Below are 10,814 nucleotides of genomic sequence, written 5' to 3'. Positions count from 1 at the left end.
TGAACTTCTATCGATTAAATAAATATCCGTGGATATGCATACATATAATACAAGTTTCATTGCCAATTCGTTTGATCTTTCTCGGAATTTAGCAAAGCTGAATAGCGACAGCTTTAAATTCTAGTTATGTAGATTAACTACGCTACATAAAATGGCTAGCCTTTGCCAGTCTTGTTCAGATCAAAACACCCTGTTGTTGTGTTTTATTTTCAATAATTTGTGAAACGGGGAGCTGTGTCTCTTTAATTTTCTTCCTCCGGAACGCCCGGGAGGGAAGCTTTTTACTGTAACACTGGTTTCCAGCATAAACTTCCGTTAGTTTGAAACACAGTAAAATCAGCCGAGTCTGTAAGAAGCAACCGCTTCAAATTACATTATATTTCCAAAAAGTAAGTGAATGTGTGTTTACTTGTGTGTTCATGCGTTATTCATCACCTTGTCTGTATACGTTTCACTCCTGAGTCAGAGAATTCATTCTTTCTCTTCATGTTAGCACAAAGCTAATCGCTAGACAGTCTGATCAACTGTTAAATAGCACTTTTTCCGGTAAAATACCCGGACTCCTCCGAGCCTTCGGGACAACCAGACTGGGGTCTGAAGAGTGATTGTGATCAAACTCGACACATCACTGAATGCGCGCACTTTCACCCGCTTAGCTTAGTGACTAGAACAGCCTGCCACCGTCCGAAGCCACAATAGCGGCTAGCGTCTGCGTCTGAACACCACATAAAATATGCTAAAACCGGCCTAAGACAACGAAAACCGTCCGTTGCAGTCGAAAAGGTTGTCCCATTGGACGTAAACTAACCTATAAGTCCTGATTCTGTTCAAATCTAGGCCTTGCCGATGAGCTACACAGCTTCGTCTCCGGAAATAGGAGCTGATAAGTCAGTCAGATATAAATATCCGTGGATATATATATATATATATATATATATATATATATATATATATATATATATAATACAAGTTTCATTGCCGATTCGTTTGATCTTTCTCAGAATTTAGCAAAGCTGAATAGCAACAACGTTAAATTCTAGTTATGTAGATTAACAACGCTACATAAATAAATAAGGACACTGATTAATGACGACTTGCCTGGCTTTGCAGTCGCTGTGAGGATTAATCCGTTTTCTTTATCCGTCACCCACAGGTGATGTATACAAAGGTGAAACTCTGCTCGTCGGAGCTAACTGCTGCTATTAGCACGACCACGTCTTGCTGTTTTCAGAAGAGATGGGCTCAACTTTCCTTGAAATAAAATAATCGTAAACCTCCAGGCATTTGAAAGCCTTTTATTTCCATAAGTGAAGGGTCCAGATCATTTAGAAAGCTTGCTTATGCACAAAACGGGGTAGTAAAACTGCGTAAGCAACTTTCCACGCAAACTTTGGGATTTATAAAAGAAAACGTAGCAGAAAAATGTGCGCAACTTTAAGTTGACTAAGGACCTGGCTTACGCACATTTTGGACATGGAGAGCACCTGCAGTGCTGCTGCTGAGAAGGATACAATTATGAACTCCAGCAGCATTATCACTTGTGCTGCATCGTATTACACAGAACAAGGCCATTTCATACACACACTCATTTCCCCACTTAGAGATTCTTGACTGCAATCTTTCTTTCTAATAGCATTATTTACATTGTTAGATTTAAAGGAGCATGGGGCAGGATGAAGAAACGAAACTCATTAGCGACGCATTCGGCGCTGTGAGTAACTGCAGCCCGGCACGAGAGCGCGCACAAACTCTTCACGAGAAAAAAAAAAGTTACAGTGATGTACGGCCAGAGCGCGGCTCGAACAAGACACCGTGTCGAGCGATGAAGTAAGTAACATTGTTACTTTAGTCTAATATTTGTAAAGTTCCATGACAACATTAGCATTTTAATTTAGCCATGACACTCGTGATGTAAAGCAAGTGCTCCTTCCTATGAAATATTCATAAGCCAGTTTTGTGACTGGTTAGCAAGACAGTAACATGATGCTACTTTATCAGCATAAGGCTTTGTGGCTGCAGGTGATTTCTGATGTTTTTAGACCAATTACAGTTATTATTTTGCACTAAGCTTACTAACAAGCTAATGTTATTGTTTATACATCATGTAAGAACATCCAATTTCAAGTCACTGACATCATTTGTGAAACCAATTTCATTACAGGACAGGCATCACAACAATGTAAATAAGAACATAAATATCAATGTTTAGTTCAGCCGAATGTGAAGCGGCTGGGATGAGGATCAGCACCTCCAAATCTGAGACCATGGTTCTCGACCGGAAAAGGGTGGCTTGCCACCTCCGGGTCGGGGGAGAGGTCCTACCTCAAGTGGAGGAGTTTAAGTATCTCGGGGTCTTGTTCACGAGTGAGCGTAGGAGGGATCGGGAGATCGACAGGCGGATTGGTTCGGCGTCTGCAGTGATGCGGACGCTGAGCCGATCTGTCGTGGGGAAGAGGGAGCTGAGCCAGAAAGCCAGGCTCTCGATTTACCCGTCGATCTACGTCCCAATCCTCACCTATAGTCATGAGCTTTGGGTAATGACCGAAAGAACGAGATCGCGGATACAAGCGGCCGAAATGAGTTTCCTCCGTAGGGTGGCCGGGCTCAGCCTTAGAGATACGGTGAGGAGCTCGGACATTCGGGAGGGACTCGGAGTAGAACCGCTGCTCCTCCGGATCGAAAGGAGCCAGTTGAGGTGGTTTGGGCATCTGGTCAGGATGCCTCCTGGACGCCTCCCTGGGGAGGTGTTTCGGGCATGTCCTGCCGGCAGAAGGCCCCCGGGTCGACCCAGGACACGTTGGAGAGGTTACATCTCCAATCTGGTCCGGGAACGCCTTGGGGTCCTACCGGAGGAGCTGGTGGACAAGGCCGGGGAGAGGACGGCCTGGAGCTCCCTAATTGGGATGCTGCCCCCGCGACCCGGACCCGGATAAGCGGAGGAAGACGAAGACGAAGTAGTTCAAAAATGCATCAAAATAAAATCATAATATCAACAAGACCTACAGGGTAATAGTCATTTTTATCATTACTGTCATTGATTTTCAGGAATTCATATTGGAAGCAGTGATGGAAGACAGTTCAGATGGAGTGTGCCCGAGCCTGCCACAGACTTTGATGTGTCGTGGGAAAGTCTGAGACCAGGGGCTAAAGGAAAGGGGAGAGGAAAAGGTCGCTCCGAGGGTCGGGGAAGGACACGCTCAAGGGGTGAGGGCAGCAGGTTGAGGTCCAGAGCTCCTTCAAGAGGACCAGGGCGCCGGGGTAGGCAGCGAACAGCTTTCAAAGAAGAGGACCGAGACCGGCTTGCACAGCTGAGAGCTGCCAGTATAGCTGAGATGCAGGTTGGTTGTAGCCATTTGTGTAAAAAAATAAAATAATAGATGCCAAAAACGAAAACATCACTCACTGGAGATATGAATCTAGTCATGTAAACATATGCTCTTTAATTTCTAGACAGCTTTACAACACCTGAGCCAGGAGGAGAGAGATTATATTCTCGAGAGAGTGGTGACCCGTCTTCCAGGGGTGATGCTGGATATCCTGGAGTTTCGGCAAGAGACGCCAGGACACCGTCTTCCTGACTGAGGGCACCCTAACCCAAAAATCCAAACCGTTTATCTACAACTACAGTAGTTCCAAAACAGCACAATACCTCAAAATAACTTTAGCTGAAGACAGCATTTTCACCCAAAAATGAACAAACAGTTTGTGCAATATATTTATTTTTATTTATGTACAAAAAAGTTCTGTTATTTGCATTTGTACATAGTATTTTTTCTTAATTTCTAATAAATCTGTGTGCATGAAAGAAGTCATTCCTGTCTTTTGATGCTTCACGTAGCTGGGGCCTTTATGGAGAGAGGAGAACAGCAGCATTAGATCATACATAATTACATGAGAATGCAATTCTGGAAACTCTCCAGTTCTGAAGTTGACCTGTAAAAAAACAAAAGCTACAACTTTATAGATTATTAGGAATCACACTTTTGATTGCCTTTTCACCCACAATTGTCATTTCTATATGTAAATTTTCAGCTTTGATATTGACACTTTAGCTTTTTTGCTTATGAAAATGTTATTAATATACCTAAAGGTCAGATTGGTGGCATCCTTCAACCAGCGTCTGTTGAACATGATTCGTTGAAGAGCCTCGTGTGGTGGAGATCCTGGCACCATACCACGTTGCATCAAGTGGTCCATGGTCACATTTGCCACGGGTCCATTCATTCTTCCCTGTGACATGGTGAAGCACACCCACCCACATGTCCTAACAGAAAAAATAAGTTTTATTTGAAAACTTTACATGTGACAGAAGCGCTCACAAACAGAAACACGAGAGTTGGCACTATTATGAAAAGAAAGGTAATTATGTCAATGTGCATTGTTGTCTTGTTGTCCAAAAGATGTCACAATACTTACATTAAACATATCACGATGTTGTGCTTTCTGACAAATGTACCAAAATTGGTTGAAGATGTCATTCAGCCACACAAGTAGGATGGAAATTCCCTTTAGGATCCCAGTCTGTGAACAAGGATAAAACAACAATTCCATCTTTTAGTTCTTTTTAAAACATAGAAGGGTTTTATTTACCTGCAACGTTTTGTTTGCGGCTGCAAACTTCGTCAGCCTGACAAAGTTTTCATAACAGTTCTATTCTGTTATGAAAACAATAAATAAAAGTAGAATTAATATATTGTTTTAAGACTTTGGAGTTTAAAAAAAGAGTGTAGATAAGAATAGGGCTGGGAAATATGGCCTCAAATCTATATTGTGATATAATCTGAAGCATGTGCAGTAACGATATATATTGCGATATATTTTTTCATCTGTTTATAGATGTCAAATTGACATGCTTTTAGATATCCTCATGTGGCAAATATATGCCACTTGAGGCATATAGGCCTCCTCCTCCGCCCACTCCATGCTTGCAGTCACCGCCATTCTGTTGTCCCATTGTCAGCAGGGTGCACATCTTAGTGACGTCATGTGTTATCACAATATCGCCGTATTGCGATATAGCCAAAAACTATCATTACCTGTTACAGACGTTGTCTGTTTTGTGGCCACAAGGTGGCCTCAGAGCTCCTACCTGTTCACCTGGCTCTAGCTGAGCCAGGTGTCGCTAATCTTCTCAGTCAGGGAGCTTCCTATAAAAGGCAGCTCCCTCTGTCATTCGAGGAGGGAAGCTTAGCAGAGGCCTGGTGTTAAAGCGAGTGTTCCTCTTTTTCCCTCCTAGCAAACCAGACGTTAAAGTCTTCGTTTTGATTACCTGTGTGGTACACTTCCTAGTAGCCAGAGCTCATTTTTGTCTCCATTAGAATACTCGTTAAAGAGTTCAGCTCACCCTTTTGGTGTAGCCTTTTGTGTTTGTCTCATTCCTTTACTTTCCCGGATTAGTACCGGCGTTTTGTGTTTATTAATAGTATTGTTATTTACCCTGTATTGGATGACCCTTCTGTTTAGTATTGTTAATTCCCCAGTGGGACGTCCTTTTGGTTTTGTATTCATTTTGTCTTAGCCTGCATAAAGCAGTGTTTTTTAGTTAATAAACTCCTCTAAGAGAGTAAATCTTGGTTTTGTCCGGTAATTCACATATCTTTCTTTACGCCCCCTTTAACATCATCTCCTGGACGAGCTGGGGGCCGTAAAATTACCCAATTTTATATCATTTCTACCTTATATCGTTTATATTGCCCACCCCTAGATAAGAAGACATTGCAACTCACACACTGTTGAGTAAGTTGTTTGCTTGGTCCTCTGTTTACATAGATCAATAATGGCTAAGCTTCTTTACCTGTGGCACAACTAGTAATATGAAAATGCATGTCAGTCATAAAAAAAATTATTTATAATTTTCACAAACATATTTTATTCTGACCTACATTCAACTGGACAAATCTAGAAAAATAAATACAAACTTCTGCACAACTTTACTTTTAGTCAAACGTGTTGTTATGGCTGACTTATTATTTATTCTTATGTAGCACAGCAATAGCGCTAGGAAAATATATTCTGATGGGGTTCTGTTACACAAACCCCACGAATAACATTATCTATGGAAGTAACAGTCCTGCTTAGAGGTTGGACTGTAGATCAAATATGACATAATTCTAAAGACTCATCTTTGGTTTGGAAAATGTCCGTTCTCTTCTGTGGTACATACAAACTGAAACGTGATCGCAGCTAACATGCTAACGCACGCTAGCTCTCTCCGGCTGAGCTGTATAATCAAATCAAGCTCTGTTTACTTTTCTCGTCAGAATAAACGGAGCATCCATTTATCTCCAAACACATGCGGCGTGTCGTCCACAAAACGTAGAAGTGATCTGATTACACCTTAGTTGCTTTTAGCTTTTTTAAACTGATCAGGAAGCCATATGCTAAACACCGTTAGCTTAGATAAGTTTCTTGTTCATCTGCACAAAGATTTGTTAGATTACCTAAATCAGCATTATCTAAATCCATAAGTTTAATTTTATTTTCTCAAATTGTGCAGATACAGCTCTGATATGTTTACCTACTCGTTACTGAAACCTACAGCAGAAATAAGGAGACCAACACTTACCTGGTCACTAGAAAATGTGCCATGTAGGCAATCCTTTTTCAGGCACCAAATCCAGTTGAAGCAGCCTCCATTTTTCCAGAGCGTAACCAATAGATATTCGGGTCCCTGACCGACTTTTATCATATTTTCTTTTTGACTCTCGAGATGCCGCTGATAAAACCTTTTTCTTTGTGCCACTCTTTAGTGGGCTTTGAGTTGCGCTTGGTCGTTTGCTAGTTGTAGAATCCATTTCCAGGGTTCTTCTTCTTCTGTTTGAGGTTTTAACGTGGCTAGTAGTGAAAGACGCATTACCGCCACCTAGCAAGCTTCCAAATGTTTTTCCGGGTTTGAACCTTGTCGAGAACGCGCTTGAAGCGTCAAATAACGTCACATCCTTAAAACAGTGCGGGAAATTCGGATGCGACATGTTTTGCATTTTGAAGCACACAGCCTGTTTAACAAAATGGAATGATAAACTGGTTTCATCATTCTTTTTAGTTTAAAATGCGTCATCACCCATAAGCTTCACAAGAACATTTACTTTTTGTTTTTGGACAATTCTGCCCCATGCTCCTTTAAAGTAAGCAGTATCAGATATAAAACAAACAATGCACACAATTAAAGTGGACTCCAATATGCCACATTACTCCTATCTGACTTTTATTTTATGAGTCCATTTGCAGCATGCCCCTTCCAGAACTTTAAAGTCGGTTCACAGTTCATTAAGTTCGCACTTAAGCTCTTTAAGGTTTGAAATGCTGCAAAGTGTAATGAAGTTACATTTAGAAATTATATTCAAGGCATTTTTGTTTTTATGCACCTGGTAGCTTTCTACTGCAGAACTTTGCCTTGTTTTAATGCTTTTTGGTAATAGTTTAACTTAGAAACAATTAATAATTAATTTTCCCCTCACAGAAACGCTCATCTTACATTATTGTTCAAAGGTCGTTTGAATGCCAAAAGTAGAAAAAAATATTAACTTCTAATTAGACTTTGTTCATTAGACCTTGGTGATAATGAGACAAGGAGTAATGCATTAACTGGAGTAATATGCTAATTGAAAGTAAACTAATTTTCTCTCACAGCAAGAGACTTTCTGGGCCCAGGGGGAGATTGCATGGCTGATAGTTCTGACTCTGAGCAACTAATGTGAGAAAATGGAAGTGGGATCGTTATAAATTAATTTGAAAGACAATGTTAAAAAAGGACATTCAGTGGCATTTCGTATGACTTCACATTTACTTACTTTACAATATCTTTATATGTAATTGAAGCAGACATTTATTCATTTCATCTCCAGGATAAAAAGTACACAAAGCTCATTGCTTTGAAAAAAACAACAGCACTCACAGCAGTACAAAACATCATATTACCAGAAAAACTGACAATACTTGAAGTTGGTCATACACTGTGAGAAAACAGTTCACAGGAAGCAGAAAATCCATGTGTTAGGAGATCGTTTTGGGCCGCTGCTGTAAAAAAAGTGAGGCGCGAACTGGAAAAGCGCCCGCCAATCACAATTCAACAACGGATTTTAAAAGAACGGATAATGCTCGAAACGCGCGGATTTTTCTTGATGTTGAGTCTCCACTTTGTTTTGGTTGTTTTGGCGTCGACATCACCCTAGCGCGCAACGTTCTGTGACTGTTTAAAAAAAACTGTAAAAACGGTGAGAAACGCGGGCAGCAAAGGGCTTTACCGATCAGGAAACGGCTGGCAGCGAATGATTTAATCCATTTTTTTTCCTGCAAATACTTTAAAATCTTTTCAGAACTAAAACAAGCAAAGTCAATTTGAACGTGTTAATAAAACAGTTTTTATGTCAAGCTTCTAATAAAATTATAGTTGCCAGTAATGAGTTATGACTTATATTAAAACTACTGAATGACGCCAGTCCCACATTTCAATGGCCACATGCCAGCCCTCAGACTGAAATTCAGCTGTAGTAGTTTGAGATTTCTGGGAGACAGCCTCTCCTCGGATGTGTGACGGTCTCTAGCTGCACAGGCTCCACACTCCCCATAAAAGATGGCTGACCATAGCGGTCTGGACTGTTTCAGGCCTTCAGTCAAAGCCCAGACTCTGCAGCAGCACCAGCAGCAGCATGTCAGGCTGCTCGACATAATGAATTCATTTAGGAGCACTGTGATTAGGTCTGCCTTCATCCATCACACCAGTGTCAAACTCATTTAGTCCACTCATATTCTCAATATGAGCTCCTGAGTACACGTCACAATTTCAGAGAGTTTTACTCTGAAACTTTAGATGAGGATGAAAATATTCAGACTGAATTTTAATTTATTTAGAACGTTTTTATAGTCGAGGTTTCAGTAGTTTACTCCCACGCGGCCTGGATTTAGAGCCTTTCTGCTGCAGATTTGCTTACTCAGATTTATGTTTGAAGGCTAATTTCTTCAGTAATTAAATTAATGACCCTGTCCATGTAACATCACACATAGTTAGTAATATAAGTGGTGGAATGACTACGGCTGGTTAATTTTATTCAGCAAACCTAATGCCTCATGGAGCATGATTCACAGTTAAATCATCAAAAAACTGACAGTTTTCATGGCACACTTGGGTTTCAGACAGCTCTCCTGGCTTTACGGGAATTTCGCACGAAACATCTAAACCGTCCTGAAGGAGCGTAGCAAGTTTTCAGATGTAACATTTATCTATAAACTAAATGTCTCTTTACAAACGTGTGGCCCACAAGAAAATATGTGAACTAAATTGTATTCCTCCACCAGTATCTTCCATGATTATCAGTTTAATCGTTTCTAACAGTAAGCAGCAGAATGACACACAGATGGTGACCCCAGGGGTCAAGGCTGATGGGGTATAGTAAATCTCCACATCACCTTTTTCCAGGGGAAGGCAACCCTGGTCCTAGAGAGCCGCAGTCCTGCACGTTTTCCAGCCATGCATGAACTTGCAGCTTCTGATTGGCTGAACACACCTGATCCAGGTAATCAACAGCAGCAACAACAACGATAGTTGGAAAACAAGCAGGACCGTGGCTCTCTAGGACCAGGGTGTCCTTCCCCTTTAAAACATCTCCTGTAAAATATAAATATTCTGCCTGAAACCGTCTCTGTAGCGCCCTCTGCAGCCTAAGGTCTGATCCACGTTTGACTTTGAGTCAGCCATCAGCTCTGGTGTAGCGGGTATTATCTACGTTAGCCACGCCTTTGACCGCCTCAGCTTCTCACGAGCCACGCGAAACAGTACGACTCAGAACCGCTCTCCTCCTCGTTCGTGGCTCATCTCTCCAGTGGGAAGGGGGCTGCCAGCCACTGCTGCGGCGCCACCCTCTTGGTCCGCCAGTGAGGGTTGACTCTAGAGCTGAAACGATTCCTCGAGTACCTCGAATAATTCGAGTACAAAAAAATCCTCGAGTCAAATTCTCTGCCTCGAGGATTCGTTTAATTCATATTTAATTAATTCATGGCTTTGCAATCGCCCGGGGTCATGTTTCACCCGGACCGAAATAAGTGACGCACATGCCCACTGGACTGAATGCACACGCGAGTAGCGAATATAACTTAACTTTCTCTTAAGCCATGGCGGACAACTTGAACCCCAGTGGAGTGCGAAAAAGACAGAAAATGTCAAAGTTGTGTAACCATTTTTCACGTCGTAATGTGGAAAACGTAGTCCAGTATAAATACTGTAAAATGGATTTAGCCTAGCACAACACCACATCCTCCATGCTGCAGCACCTGTAAATGTCACTTCTGCAAGTGGACTCGGAGCCTCTACAAGATAATGCTTTTTAGCCTGTATTTCTATATATTCTGCGGACTCTGCGACTTTTTCGTTTGTAGCGCTCAGTTTCAGCTCACACCTAACATCTGGTAGCAACACGTCGGACTTAAAATGTGCTAAAAATAGCAGTTTTTACACAACACGTTGGACTTTTTATTGTGTTATTGATGTCTGTTGTCCCTCGGGGTTTCTGCAGGAGGACACGGGTATTTATGAGTGGCGGAGGAAAACGAAAGAAAGTAAATAAATGTTTTGTGATCAGTATAATTTGACAAAATCACAGCAAACATGCTTTTGGCAATCCTTGTTAGTGTGAGAAAAAAAGTGTGGAAATTAAAACGGACGTGTGTTAATAGGGAAACAGCCGGCGAGCTGTTTGCGCCGTGAGCGGTTCTGGTTCTGTTTGGGCCGCAGCCGCTCGCAGCTTTATCCTCCTAGTTTTTGTCTGGCTTGCAGGCTAGCAGATTCTCGCACGAGGGGAAAATCGGCTCAGGTTTACTTA

The 10,814-nt window shown here is 41.7% G+C and overlaps 1 long non-coding RNA gene across 1 annotated transcript; it reads right to left on the bottom strand.

Moving 5' to 3' along the window:
* Window positions 1-3,722: 3,722 nt before the first annotated feature.
* On the bottom strand, window positions 3,723-5,755 carry LOC139072205 (uncharacterized). The gene is made up of 4 exons (XR_011521799.1): window positions 5,655-5,755; window positions 4,417-5,036; window positions 4,085-4,264; window positions 3,723-3,845 (listed from the first exon to the last, which is right to left on the bottom strand). It is a non-coding gene; the product is annotated as an uncharacterized lncRNA (long non-coding RNA).
* Between the last annotated feature and the right edge of the window lie 5,059 nt (window positions 5,756-10,814).

The sequence above is a fragment of the Nothobranchius furzeri genome, chromosome 1, assembly GCF_043380555.1.
Source record: "Nothobranchius furzeri strain GRZ-AD chromosome 1, NfurGRZ-RIMD1, whole genome shotgun sequence".
NCBI lineage: Eukaryota > Metazoa > Chordata > Actinopteri > Cyprinodontiformes > Nothobranchiidae > Nothobranchius > Nothobranchius furzeri.
This window is presented reverse-complemented; position numbering and strand designations above follow the sequence as displayed.